The sequence below is a fragment of the Carettochelys insculpta genome, chromosome 7, assembly GCF_033958435.1.
Source record: "Carettochelys insculpta isolate YL-2023 chromosome 7, ASM3395843v1, whole genome shotgun sequence".
Taxonomy (NCBI): Eukaryota; Metazoa; Chordata; order Testudines; family Carettochelyidae; genus Carettochelys; species Carettochelys insculpta.
In genome coordinates this window covers 3,261,887-3,276,600 of record NC_134143.1, presented here as the reverse complement: position 1 = coordinate 3,276,600, position 14,714 = coordinate 3,261,887, and the positions used below count along the sequence as shown (strand labels likewise).

General features: G+C 52.1%; 2 non-coding genes across 2 annotated transcripts; one reads left to right on the top strand and one right to left on the bottom strand.

Annotated features, from left to right (window-relative positions):
- Positions 1–5,892: 5,892 nt before the first annotated feature.
- Positions 5,893–5,965, top strand: TRNAR-UCU (transfer RNA arginine (anticodon UCU)). Its single transcript has one exon. It is a non-coding gene; the product is annotated as a tRNA-Arg (tRNA).
- A 5,355-nt stretch (positions 5,966–11,320) lies between these two features.
- On the bottom strand, positions 11,321–11,392 carry TRNAP-UGG (transfer RNA proline (anticodon UGG)). Its single transcript has one exon. It is a non-coding gene; the product is annotated as a tRNA-Pro (tRNA).
- Between the last annotated feature and the right edge of the window lie 3,322 nt (positions 11,393–14,714).

Here is a 14,714-nt window from a genome sequence, read left to right as displayed (position 1 = left end):
GGCTTGTGTGAGTGCTCAGCAGAGATTCCAATGCTTCCCAGCTGGTTAGCAGAGCATGTCCACCTCGGTATTTTTGTGTCCACTCATGGTGTGCATTTGCTCAGACATAATGTCTGGGGGGGGTGGGGGGGGCAACAGAACTGTGAGAGGTTTCTAGGGAAGGGACAAGGGGAGATACTCCACATTCCCACCAGGGTTGGGATGGGGCTGGGATCATGAGGAAGTGAGGGCAAGGGAGGGGTCCAATACGCTTGGGTTAACTGAGGCTGCAAGAAAGGAGGGAGGGGTTGGAGGCAGATTGGGTGGGAGCAGGGCAGCAATGTTAGGGACTGTGGGCGGATGTGTGGGGAGAGCTGTGGGACACTGTGGAGGACATGTTGGGCAAGGGCTGTAGAAGTGGCTGGTGAGAGAGTGGGAGGCTGGGCCAGCTGGGTGGTCGCAGCCTGTGTGAGGGTGTCCAGACAGCCTGTTATCCAGTTGGGCTCCATCTGACCTGGTGGTATCCCAGGTGGGTCCCAGGAGGCTGTTGAGCTCCTGGAAGTGGGGCAGATGGTGGCCGCATCATGGGCTTGGCAGTAGACCTGCCACAGTTCCTTCACTTTGCTCCATCGTTGGTCTGCTTTGCAGGTGGGGTGTCCCTTGGAGCTCAGGCCAGTCAAGAGGTGGCTGAAAACTGCAGCATCCTGGCACCAGCTTGTCATGTGGAGCAATAGCTCCTCATCCCCTCAGAGCACCAGAATTCCTTGACCTTGGCCTCACTCCTGGCTGGGTTTCTGAAACCCCTCAGATGGGTTGAAGGGGAGGGTCTGGGGGATACAAGGCTCCAGGTCGTTGGCCATGGATTGCCACAGGATTGGTTTGGGGAGCCATAGGCCGTGTCTACACGTGCCCCAAACTTCGAAATGGCCACGCAAATGGCCATTTCGAAGTTTACTAATGAAGCGCTGAAATGCATCCTCAGCGCTTCATTAGCATGCGAGCGGCAGCGGCGCTTCGAAATTGACGTGGCTCGCCACAGCGCGTCTCATCCAGACAGGGCTCCTTTTTGAAAGGACCCCGCCTACTTCGAAGTCCCCTTATTCCCATGAGCTCAGGAAGGAAGTGATTCCACTGTGAGAAGTGTGCCTAGGTGCCGGCTTTGGGAAAGCTGCTGCGTGTAAATGAAAATGTTCTTCTATTTGCACCTTGTTGCAACAACATTTTCTGAATTAGAAAACTATTTTTTTCCTATTTCACACTGAACTTTCTCCAGGGCAGAATGATCCCCCTCCCCCACCATCTGCTGCCCCAGGGCCACAGTTCCCTCGAATGTTCCCTGGGGACGTAGAATACATTTTGCTCTGTGCACCAAGGCCTGGGCAGATGTGCACCTCCAAGAGAAACACCGGCTGCTGCCTGTGGGGCTCTGCTAATTAGCCAGGCAGCACCTGCATCTCTCCTGAGCAGCCGCCCAAGCACACAGCTTCCAGGGACACTGCCGGGGCCGGGGCTGAGGAAAGGGGAGGGCAGCAAAACCCACCAGCTGTCTGGCAGGGTTCCTGACCAGCCTCGGCCCACCAAGCATTCACCAGGGTCTCTGGCCTGGGGGCAGTAATAGTCTCACAGCTGTGATGGCCGAGTGGTTAAGGCGTTGGAGTTCAAATCTAGTGGGCTTCCTGGGTGGAGGTTCAAATCTTGCTTTCAAAAAGGCCTGTGTTTTAGCCACACCAGGACAACACAGCTGCACACGCCCTGAGACACTGCCCAGGGACTGCCTGGGGGCCGTCTGTGTCAGAGGTGAGGGGAAATGCTGGCAATGTGGGCTGGTCACCATGCGGGACACAGGCTGGCTGCTGCTGGGCCCAGCCTGTGTCAGCCCAACAGCGCTGCACTCACCTGTGCCCCCTGCAGAGCTTCTGCCTGGGCTGAGCAGGCCCCAAGCACAGCCAAGGGTGTAGTGCCCTGGCAAGGAGGGGGCAGCCCTGGCTCAGCTGCAGAGTGGGACGTGGGCAGCTGCCTCTAAGGGAAGGGCCTGTTCCCAAGGCTGGTTCAGGGGCTCTGGTCTCTCCCAGCTCCTGAGCTGTGCAGTACACAGCTGGGAAAGGGACAGACACTTGCCCGAGGGGGAATGAATGTCACAATCTCCTCTCTGCCCCAACAGCAATAGACTGATCTGCAGAACCAGACACAGGGCCTGGGGCAGGTCTCCATGTGACTGTGCCGAACCCTGTGCAAGCTCTGGCTTGTTTTGTGCTTGTCTCCAGCTGGGGAACAGCCTCTTCAGGACACATCTCCTGCCCCACATCTAAAATTAGCCCCACAGTTATGAGACCTCACTGAGGATTTGGCTGATTTCCTCCCACCTTGTGACGCTGCCTGTAGACCACACGCTGCTTTGGGGTTGTTCTTACTGAAGGTTTGGTGGTGGGGAGCAGCCTGGCTCAGAGACGTTATGAAGATTCTCAGGCCACATACGGTCATGGTCCTCCCCTCCTCTTGCACTGCCTTCAGGTGCTCTGTGGGTTTTGAGCCATCCCATAGAGGTGTCAGTATCAGCAGGACAGGTGAGCTGGGCTCCAGCCTGGGACTCCTGCTGTCCCATGATTTTTTTAGCCTGGTGTTGGTGCTCCTTTCTTTAAGTGCCATGTGTGCAATAGGAGTAGCCTGGCACCTCCAGGACAAGTTGTGAGGGCATCAGGGGCAGCCATGAGAAACACAACCTCAGACCACATCTATCTCTACACACACTGGTGAGTTCTAGGTCACCAATATATTGCAGGTGGATTGGTGAGTCAGCCCAACCAGACACCTGGCTCCAATGGGCTTCATTCATCCAGCAGGAGGATAAAGCACTCACTCGGGTACTCCTGGGGATAAAATAGCCAAGCCTTTGGAAAAGAAGAGGTATACAGTAGAGAACCACCAGGTCCCACTGATATTTGAACTCAGATTGCAGAATGGAAAGTCCTGAGTACTGCCCCTTCCACCATGCAACCCATAAGCAAGTGTATTTTCTGAGCACCCATGACTTTTTCCTGGCTGGTGTTGGGGAACCCTGTTCCCCTGGCGTACAGTGTCCCCCAAAGGTCCGAGGCTGGAGGTCAAAGCAGTGAGGCAAGAGTGAGATCTAAAAGGAAACTTTATGATGCATGCATGCAGGCTGCCAGCTTCCAAAGAAGTGGGAGCCATGAGAACCAGTTCCAAGGACTCTTTCCAGTTTGTTTGGACAGTTTAGTCGTTAATTGTCTTCTTTAACATATGAAAGTCTCAGCAGAATTGCCCTGAGACGTGTCTGCAAACACCAGCTGTGCTTGAGGCCAGTTTACACTACAAAGGTACCTGATAACACAGACAGAGGAGCCTACAGGATAAATTGTCTCTAGGCAACAAAATAGGGACTTCTCGTTGACAGGGTGGGGACTTCAAAGAAGTGCAGATGACCCCCTTGTACCCGCTTACAGAGTGAGTCTGGTTAGTGTGAAAAAACCTCTTTTAACCCTGAGAGCAGTTTTTTCCCCCACACACCTTTTTGCTCTCTTGTCACACCACTGTCAGTGTGGAGGGGGCCTGCGAGGTGAATTGCAGGAATGGTCCCCTGAGCTGCTCATGAACTGTATGCAAGGAGGCATCAGCTCATCTCCTGCTTCTCAGAATTTTTTTCTTGTTGTGAAGAACGTGCCAGCAGGAACTCAGTGCTGCTGGGGTATTGGGGAATGTGCCCTTCAGAGGTCTTTGCCACGAAAATGTAAAGGGGTGCCCATGTGGTACCTTGTAAACAAAGCCTGATGGGAGCAAGTGAAGCAACGATTTTTCGTCTATTGTAAATAACTTGTTGTTGTAACGTGACAATTTGTGCTGTCACCCAGGGTAAGAATTGTGGAGTCTCACCAATGCTTGAAGGTGTTGTGGGGTACGGGGCAGTCACCACTGCCATGTAAGATATGGGTTACACAGGGCTCCCTCCATCAAAGCATTATGAGGTGGAAAAGGGGAGGAATAGTGGTTGATTGAGCTTGCTGGAAGCCTTTGGGTGATACAGCAGGAAAACTGGTGTGACTATTTCTTCCCCCTGCTGTTGGAAGGTAGAGCTGGAGATGGGTCTATAACTATTCTGTAAGAATCCATCCTGGTGAGACTGAGATGCTGTACGTAGGTCCAGAGCTGAATACCACTCGGGACTGAAATCCCCTGTGAGTGGGTAGCTGAAGCCCTGGAGTGCTACAACCCCAGGGTTCTGTCCACTGCAAAACCCACAAGAGAGTAGAGGGGCATCTGGTGTGAGAAGCGGCCAGCAGGTGTGCTGGCGGGTGGGCAGCTGGCAAGGGAAGCGGAACGATGGTCCAGCACAGAGGTTGCATTACCTCCTGTTCAGTGAGGGAATGCGTCAAGGGCCCCATCGACACCAGCCTCTTCCTTTCGGAAGGGGCATGGTCATGAGTGAGGTCAGAAGAAGCAAAGAAGGTGCCTCCATGAATATTCAGTGCCTCATTAGCATAACGGAGGACACAGGGATTGAAAAGTGCCACTTTCGAATCTTGTGCCGTCTGTGTAGGGGGGGCCTGTCGAAGGGACCCCCTATTCTTCAAATGTCCCTTCTTCCTGTTTAGTTTTATGAAGGGGCGAGTGTAGACAAGTCTAAAGTGATGTGTCAGGGCCTGCACGGACTGGGCAGACTTGTAAGTGGGCCATTTGAAGTGGGTAGGGAGAAAGTTTGGGTGTGGATTCACTCTTTACAGTAGAGGACTGCTGAGCCTGAGAGGCAAAGGGCGCTGCTCCATCTAGTTTAGCAGGGACACTTAGTTGAGGGTTGGTTGCGAACTCTGGGTGTGGTATTTCCCCAAGCTTGTGCCATATGACTTTTCTGCCTCTTTCATTAAAAGCTTATTTTCTCCACTCAGACTCTCTGCCTGTGAGTGGGGAAGCATTGCCTCTGCCAGGCGCCCAGGGGTGTGAGAATTTCCCGGGCTACTGGGTGGGGGCTCCAGCCGGTTCTATGTGAGGTGGATGAAAAGGGACCCCTGGACGTTGAAACAGGCCCTGGTTGCTGCCAACTCATTCTGACAAAAGGCTTACATGACACAGCTGTAGACCATCTCATTAGAGTGAGCTCCCTCTTGAGTCCCTCAGTAAATCAAAGGGGTGACCGTGCTTCAGTCTCTTTCATAGAGTACTAGAACTGGAAGGGACCTCACGAGGTCAACAAGCCCAGTTCCCTGCACTTTACCTTGCACAGACTCCCCAAATGTCAATCAAAACCGCAGCAGCTAAGATGAAACGTTAAAAAGCATTTATTCCCCACAAGCAGATTAGTTGCATGTGCTTCAAGGTGCTATTGGTGCTGGAGTCCAGAACTGCTCCAAGAGAAAGAAAAGAGAAATTCTGGTCTAATTCCTAAATGTTCTCAGGCTGAGCCAGATTGGAAGGTTTCCCTTCCCCATAACTTCTGGCAGTTTGTGCTTGCTGGGATGGTTTTCTGGTTTGGACAAGTCAAAGGTTTCTTTGTCTTTCCAACACTGTTGCTGCCTTCAGTGTAGGAACAGGAGGAGAGGAGAAACGATCATGTCAATGTCCCTTATTTTACATGCTCCTCTGGGTGCCAGAAAGAACCTCGGTGAGTCTCAGTGCCAGGCAGCTCACGGCGTACAGCCCATTGAGCAGCTGCCTTTCATGGGAACTGTGACTCTGTTACCTACATGTCCCTTAGTGGTGAATGGCCAGGGATGGTAACTTGACATCTAGCTGGGTGTGGGTCACTCCTTTGTTGCTACTGCAGAGTTAGTCCATGGGTGTTTCTCAAAATCACAACAAAGAAAGAACAAATACAAAGAAAGAACAAATGTTTTGTCTTCCAAGGTAAGAAACGTACATTTATGAGAGAGAATTTTATCCCTCATTGCTTCCCTTTGCTTGAGTACCCCAGTGGCCTAATGGATAAGGCATTGGCTTTCTAAGCCAAGGATTGTGGGTTCAAGTCCCATCTGGGGTAAAGCCCCTCTCTCCCTCCTATTAGTTGCAAGGCAAAGGTGGGGCTTTCATCAGTCAAATAGGGTCCTTGCAGCAGTGGCCCTTTTCAAGTGCAGGAGGCTGCTTTTATGCTATTGAGTTGTTGCGTATTGACATCACTGCCTGATTAGCATCTGTTCAGGCTTCCCAAGCTCTGCACCCCATCCGTGGGCAGGACTGACTCTCCCTCAGCAGGAGAACAGCAGGTTTATTAGCTGACAGGACACAGCATCTTACAGGAGAGTCAGTACGGTAGGCAGAGACAGCCAATCCAATCCGTGTTGGGAAGAGGAGGCCCTGAGGGGCCCCCAGAGCTGGGGCCTTGCCCCCTCCTTTGTCTCTCTCCCTCCCACCCCAGACGAACTGCTCCCAACTCCCAGTTTCAATTTAAACTCCTTGGGCTCCACCTCCCCCTTTGTCTGCAGTACAAAGGTGTTACCTGGTCACCAGGTTACCCTCAGCAGGAGCCCCACAGTCTCTGTGAGCCACTCACACACACACACACACACACACACATACCCCCCTACATCACAGCATCTTCTGAAGTGGCGCACTCCCATAGCCCCTGCAAAAGAGAGGCTCGTGTGGCCACATCCCACGTGTGTCAGACAGAAGTTGGGTTGTGGAGAAGGAGAAAGGGGTTGCTTGAGAAAAAGCAGATCCTGAAAATGGGCCACTGTGGGAAAGGAAGAGACTCAAATCTGTGGGTACCCAAGAGGCTCCTGTTACCACCTGCCCTCAGCCTGAGGAGACTGCTGGAGTGAGCTCTCTCCCGCTGGCAGCACAAGCCCTCTCCTCTTCCTGCCCTGGGCTTTGCCGTTCCTCTGTACGTAAGTGACAGACACTCGCTTTTGAGTCATTGATCTTCAGGCCCCTGCAAGACAAACCCGCTTCCCCGGCTCCTTTTCCTCCCCCATGCCAGAGTGGTTTTACAAATGGAGTTTCATTAAACTTTCTCTCTCCAGAACAAAAAAGCAGTAAAGTAGCACTTTAAAGACTAACAAAATAATTTTGAGGTGAGCTTTCGTGGGACAGACCCACTTCTTCAGCCCACAGCCACAGCAGAACAGACTCAATATTTAAGGCACAGAGAACCAAAAACAGTAATCAAGGTTGACAAATCAGAAAAATGTATTATCAAGGTCAGCAAATCAGAGAGCAGAGGGGCGGGGCGGGAGGGGAGTCAAAAATTAGATGAAGCCAAGTATGCAAAAGAGCCACTGTAGTATCCCAGAAAATTTGCATCCCGGTTCAAACCACATGTTAATGTGCTGAATTTGAATATGAAAGAGAGTTGAGCAGTCTCTTTTTCCAAAGTGGAATAAAAATTCTTCAATAAGATGCAAATTCTTAAGTCATTAACAGAATGGCCCACTCCATTAAAATGTACACTGACTAGTTTGTGAATCAGGAATGTTTTGATGTCCATTTTGTGCCCATTAACTCTTTGTCTGAGAGAGTTTGAAGTTGTCAACTTTGATTACTGTTTTTGGTTCTCTGTGCCTTAAATATTGAGTGTGTTCTGCTCTGGCTCTGCTCTGAAGAAGTGGGTCTGTCCCACGAAAGCTCACCAGAACACTCTGCTTGGAGCCAGCCCCCGCGCCTCTCAGAGAAAGGGAAAATCCAGTGGAGAAGATGACTTGGCTGCACCGGGGGTGAAAACAGGTTCTCAGGGATCCCTATTTCTGGGTGTTTCAAGGAGGACAAAGAGGGCTTGGTGTAAGTGTTAGCCTGGTTGTCTTCCGAGCAGGTGGGCTGAGCTCAATGCCTGAGTTTCTTCCTTCCCTTCTGATAACAGATCAGTCTGTACAGTGGAAGTGTTGGGAATGTGGCAGCAGGAACACAAGGTTACTGAGGCTGGGATTTCCTGAGGCTGGGAGGAATGTGTCTCCCAGAGATCATTTGCATAAGAATGCAAAGGTGTGCCTGTGTGATACCTTTCAGTCAAAGCCTGATGGGTAGCAAGTCAGCCATGAGATTTCGTCTATTGTAAACATCACAATTTGTAAAATCACAATTTAAGCTGACACTGTGTAGGAGTTGTGAGATCTCACCAGTGGTCTGGGTTGTTGTTGGGGACAGGGCAGTCGCCATAGCTGCATAAGACATTGATGACACAGGGCTCCCTGGTTTAAAGCATTGTAAAGCAAAAAAAAATAAATAAATAAATAAAAGGTGGTTGTTGTTTTAGCTAATGTGCTGAGGGCTTGTCCATGTGTTTGTTTGGCAGATATAAACCTATCTTGACTAGCTTTTCTTGCTTGTTAAAAGAAAGAGCTGGGTACTATAATATTCATGAAACCCCACAGAAGATATTAAAAGCTGAAATTACACAGTAATAGTTAAGGCCCTATAAAGCTGAAATCACAGGGGCTGCCTCAGGGCAATTCTCAGCAGTGTAATAGATAAGGGAGTGACAATGGTGACTGGCAGGGGGCTGGAAGGAGGAGTGGTGGATGATGGTGGGGAGCTGATAGGAGGCCAGTGGCTGGCAGGAGGCAGCAAGGGGATGCTGCAGACAAGTGGGCAGCTTGTACTGCCCTGGTGATGTACGTGTGGGCTCTGGGTTTGGGACTGCACTGCCAGAGGCCCTGTAATTGTGTTTGTGGTAAAGGGCCAAGAGCCCCGGCAAGAGACGAGGTTCTACTGCATATGGGGATGGGATCTTGGAAAAGGGGTTTGTCTCTTCTTTGCTTAGATACACTGCATCTGTCACTGTAACCTGGGGGTACGTTATGGTCATTAAACAAGCTGTTTCTATCTCAGACTCTGCGCTTGCGAGGGGGCAGAACCGCCTTACAGGCACCCAGCACGGGGGTGAAATTGTCCCAGGCCACTGGGTGGGGGCTGAAGCTGGTTGGTTGTACCCTTGACAGGAAACCCCCCAGGAGTTGAGCCCGGCCCTTCTGGCAGCACCAGGCAGAAATAGAAGGGTTACGTGAGGAAAAGGAAAGGAAGAAGAAAGAGCGTGTTGGTTTGCGGGGGCTGCTGTGCTGGTTTCAGGTTTAAACTGCTGGCTGAGGAGGAGAGTGGGCCAGGCTGGGGGGGTGTCTGAGCCAGGGGACAGACCACACCAGCGGGAAATGGTGGCCTGACAACTACTATCATTTACTGCAGCTAACTCAGTGCAGTGCCAGGTTTGTGGTGGCTGCTGGTGGGGGGGAGGTAGTGGAGATTAGGAGGGGCCCCTCCCTTAGTAAAACAGTGGCTGGCTGAGTGGGAGGAGAGAGCAGGAGGCTTTCAGCCACAGCCTCCCTCAGAGCAGCTGAGGTGAACACAGCAACCAATTCCCCTTTGGCTTGGTGCATGGGGAGGGCTTTGAACCAGTGGGGGATATGGGCCAATTTCCGGGAGGTTCCTCTGAAGGTGCGATACTCTTGGTGGAGCTCCAGTGAGCCTCATTCACAGCATGAGGAAAAGCCCCACACTCAGGTGTGCCTGTGGATAAAAAAGGCCCAGTCCTTGAACAGACAGAGATTTACAGCCAGCACTCGATGTACCAGGAGGTCCCACTGAGCTGTCAACTCACATTGCACAGTTAACAATTCTGAGTGAGTGGTGCCCATTACACCAGGCAACCTGCAACTTAAGCCTTTTCTGGACAGGCTTGGGAGGCCGGCACCACGAACTCCTGGGCTGGCCAGACTGTCACATTCACACTCCTTCTGAGAGAGGTCAAGTTACTTCTCCATCGTGACAAAACTCTCACCATTTTCCACTGGTGACTAGCAAGGTGGTGATGAAGTTGACTGCTGCTGAAGAGGTCCCAAATGCTCCTTTTCACGGGGTTTCCTTAAAGGAAATAGATTTTCATCTCCCTCTTCAGTAAGTGGGGGGGTTGCACTAGATGTTTGAAATGGATTTAAACACCGCACGTTTCCCTCTACAAATGTACCAGCCCTGTGCAAACCCAGCCCTCAGCTGCAGTCAGTTCCCAGCCTGCGAGGCTCAGCTTTCTGCTCCATTGATCGCACAGAGGCACAATATGACATGCACAGGCAGGGCCTGCTCACCACGGGCTGTGCTGGGCAGGGGAACCAGAGCCAGCACTGGGGGAGTCAGGAGTCTGACACACAAAGACCTCATGGTGCAGAACAAGCTCAGAGCTCTTTGGCTCCATCACAGTCAGCCAGCAGCAGTGGGGCCTGTCCCAGGCACAGGGACAAGCCCGTGGCTCTCAGCAGGCAATATTCACCAGGCTGGGGCAGAGCTGCCAGGAGCCCCAGAAAGGCCCCAAGCCCAGGAGCAGCACAGCCCTACCAGAGAGGAAACTGCAGAAGTGACCAATGCAGCAGCAGAAAAGGCCCCAGTTCCTGAGCTGCAGGCGTTGGCCAGAGCCCCTGAAAGCAAGACCTGAGTGAGCCAGGCTAACAGCAGCCCCACTGCCATGGGTCAGAAGGTGGCGCTGAGACGAGCATGCAGTGACGCCCGCCCCCAAAGGCTCATGTCGTAGTTAACCTTGGGGCTACCAGAGAGGCTAGAGTCCTGGTCTGCAAGATGAGGGGTTTCTTACCTGGGACAGCTGCCTGCCATGTCCCCTGCTGCTCTGCTTGGCCTCAAAAAAGAACCAAACCCAAGAACCAACCAGAGCAACAAAACACGTGCAGAGACTGGAACAACTCAGAGTCCTGAGCGTGAACTAAACCAGACGGTAACTGTGGCAGGACATCCCCCCAGCACAGGCTTGTGAAGGAATCACTGCCCAGGCTGCACCTGGAGGAAATGACGAGGAGCACAGAGCGATTGCCAGCAGGAGCAGCTGGGGCTGCAAAGGCAGGATGGATGCTAGTAACACAGAGGCTGCTGGGAAATGGCCATCACTTGAAAGGCTGAGGGTTCATAGCCAGTAGAGCCAAATGAAGGGGGAGTTGTAGGACGCAATGCAGGGGAGGAGCAGTGGGAGCTGGGAGGGAAAAGCCAAGAAGTGCTTGAAGTAGGGTCCCTGCTGGGCTGGAACCAGAGGGAGAGTGGACCTGGGTTCCCCCAACAGCCCCTGTTGGCATCGCATAGATTGGACCTGTGGCAGGGAACAAGCGGACTGCCTGGGTCACTGTAGGAGTGAAAGAGAATTGAAGGGCCTTTAGCTCAGAAGATGGGAAATGCCAAGTTATCCAAAACACAGCTGAGTTGCACGATGGGCATTGGTGGTTTCTGCCAGCAAGACGCGCTGCCACAGTGAAGAGAAGGGGTGTAGTCGCTGGCAGGGGCCTCATCTTGGCAGAGTTAATGTCTGGGCTGAGCCATCCAGTTCCATTCAACTACTTCTTCACACTGAGCAAATGAGCTGAGGAAGAATACCTGCAAGGCCACCAGCTGCCCAGGGAGAGCATGAGGAAAAGGGCTTGTCTGGGATTTGAACACAGGACCTCTCCCACCCAAAGGGAGAATCATACCCCTAGACCAACAAGCCCCCTTTTGAAAAGATGCCTGGGATATGCTCCAGGACCAGGTTTGAGCAAACAGCCAGTGCTCTGAGAAGTTCTGCATCAAACTTCTGACTTCCAGGGTCATTTCCAAGGTCTCTTCACAGGTCCAAATCAAGAAACTAACTTCACATTCTGAACAGGTCACAAACCACTCTGAATGGGAGAAAAATGTCGGGAACAACACAAAGTCAAGGAGAGCAGCAAACACACTCTCTGGGGGCAGCATCAGGGAGTTCAACTCAAGACTTTTTGCTCTCTGAGCAACACTCAGACTTGCAAAGCAAACCCAGCTGTGGAGGAAGAACAAACATCACTTCTCACACCCACTGCACCTGACCTCACCTCCCAAACCTTCCCCACACTCCCTCCTGCCTGGAGTGAGACTCACACACTCTGAGCTGGATGGACTGGTGATGCTGGGCTTAGTCCTTCATAGCCCCTTTACCTGCCTGGTCTGTGTGACTCTACCCAGCACAAGCTGAGCTCACCCTGGTGCCTTACAGGATCCAAACACCAGCAAAGCTGGGCAGGCCCAGGTGTTGGGGCTGGCAGGGAGTCAGGTGTGGGTTCTTGGTCTCCTCTGTGCTGGTGGGCCTGGGCTCTCACAGGTTTGCTGAGCTAGATGTGATGGTGCTATACATGCAACAGGGATGGTTTTGTGAACTGCAAAAGTCTGCAGCTTGCTCGTGTTTTGGCAGATGATCATTCAGAGTCTTTCAAATGTGTCATATTCAGCCGCATGGTGTCTGCACACTTTGTAAATGTGTGTGCAGAGAGGATGTCAGTTACCCTGTGAATTCACAGCCAGAGCTATTATCTCCTCTGTTGGCCGGATATTGCTCTACAATCACCACCGACCTTTCCAATCTCTGCATCTCCGTTATTTGTCTCCAGCTGGTTTTTGTAAAGGAAGAATGGACTTATCTCATCCTTCTCAGGGCGTCAGAGAAATGTGGCCCGACAGCCAGTTGCAGTCAGCAGCGGGAAGGGCTGGGGTTGATGTCTGGAGGAGGAGAGAGGCAGAGATGGGGCAGGCGATGAAGCAGCTGGAGGGAGGCAAGGAGCACATGGCAGCAGCCTGCCAAGAGTCACAGGTTCCCAAGAAAAGTACAACTGCAGGGCCCATAGGGTAATGGGCAGCGCTCAGGGTTCTCATTCCTGCAATCTGCGTTGAAATCTCAGTGGGACCTCGAAGTGCTGGGATGGTTGGCTGCAAATCTCTGGCTCTATCATGGTTGTGCTTCTCCATCCACATGCTTGTTAAGAGAGGGGTTTGGGCCTCATGGTGGATGAATGAGGTGGACTGGAGTTCAGTCTCTGATTGGGCTGGGTCACTGACATAGCTGCAATGTGTGGAAGTGCAGAGGAGACCGTGACTGCCTTCAGGCCTCCATAAAGACCCACTGTGGGGATCCTCCCCCTCACTAAGGCCACGCCCACATGAGGATGTGGCCGTCAGGGCTGGGATGCAAAACTCAGGACCACTTCCCCAAATGTACCTTCTATCCCCCATCTGACACTGTGTTCTGCTAAAGTTGTCTGGCTGCCTCCAGCGTGGGCTGAGCTCAGGGGCAGTTGGCTCCCTCACTCAGTGCATCCCAAGGCCAAATCAGGGCAGGGCTGGGTGCGGTGCTGTGTCTGAGGCCCTGTGCCCCATTAGCTGTGGGCTTGTTCAACTGCTCAGGAGAGATTCCAGTGTCACTCAGCTGATTCGCAGAGTGCTCACCACTGAGGCTTTTGTTTCTGTTGGTGGTGCTCATTGGTGCATAGTTCAGAGCATATCAAATTTATTCCACACATGGATGGAAAAGGCTGGAGGGAACATTGTCTGTGGGTGTCCAGCCAGGCCAAGGGAGGGCTGTTCATTGTGTGTTGGACCTCACTGGGAGTTTGGGGAGGGCAGCTGGGGCTGCTGAGCTGGGTGTGTGGCTGGGTTTGTTGGGTTACATCACAGTGGTTTTCTCTTCTGAGGTGTGGTGCTTTTTGTGGGGGGAACTCTTAGCCCCATGACACACCTCATGCAGGAGCATTTTCTCTTTGTGCCAACGCATGTGGTTGGGATCCAGGACTCAGGACCCTTTCCCCAAATGTACATATTCCCCTCCCACCACACACATCTGACACTGTTCCACTTCAGACTCTGGAGCCTTCACTTTCCCTGGCTGGTGCCTCAAACGGCTTGCACATGTGGGGGGTTAGCTCAAGCGGTACCTCCTCCCCTTTCAGGTGAGGCAAGAGTCACTTCCATGTCCATATTCTCCCACTGCTGGTTTTCCTTTCCCAGTAGCCCAGTGTTGTCAGCCCGCAAATGTCTCTCTCTTCTGCAACTTTGTCCGCCCTCTTACTAAAATCAGCCACGACAAACTTGTTCAACCTAATTTTGTAGTGCAGACAGAGTCAGAGGCATTTGAACCAGGCTGAATGGGATTTCTCGGGTGCCACATGAGTCTCTGCTGAAGTGTGGCTGTGCGTGTTTGGCTTAGGTACTGGATTCCTGTTTCTATGACTTCCTCGCTTCCTAGAGAGGGAGTTCTTGAGGCCAGGAGACCTGGCAAGGAAATGAGAAGCAGAGAAAGCCAATGGAGCTGCTGTGGAGGGCTGGTGCCCTTGGGAGAGTGATCCTGCTGCTCCTTCCTGTGTAAGGAGAGCTGTGCAGTGTGGGCTTAGGGCAGGTATCTCTAAGCTTTGGGAGGCTGGGTCCAGGGATGTCCAACCCTCACCTGCACTGCTTTCTTCCTCATTGGTTTTTTTCCTTTCATGAAACTTTAACACTTGAGGGAGAGTGGGGAATAACAGCCAAAAAGAGCTCCCATCACTTGGGCGCTTGATTGCCACTTATTTAACAAATCTGAGCAGAGGAGAATTCCAACCCTCAGACTGCGTCTGCATTAGCAAGTTCTTTTGAAAGATGTTTTGAAAGAAGGGGGCTCTTTTGAAAGAGCCCATGGATCGTCTGCGCTCTGAAACCATTCTTATGGAAGTCAATGCAAAGAATGCAGTGCTCCTTTTGAAATCAGTCTTCCTTCCTGTTTCAGGAAGAGCACCTCCGGGGACGCGCTTCTACACGGCGGTTGGAGTCCGGAAGAACGGTCTTCCAGACTCCAAATCATGTGGCCGTATGCTAATGAGGTATAGGGAATTTACATCCATGGCTCATTAGCATATTTCAGGCTGTGTATTACCAGGCCACTTTCGAAGAAAGTGGTCTGTGCAGAAACGGCCTTAGAAGGGCCTTTCTTTGGAAAGAACAGTTTTCATTTAGGATCCCTGGTGCGTTCTTTCGAAAGAGCTGGAGCTGGGTGGCTG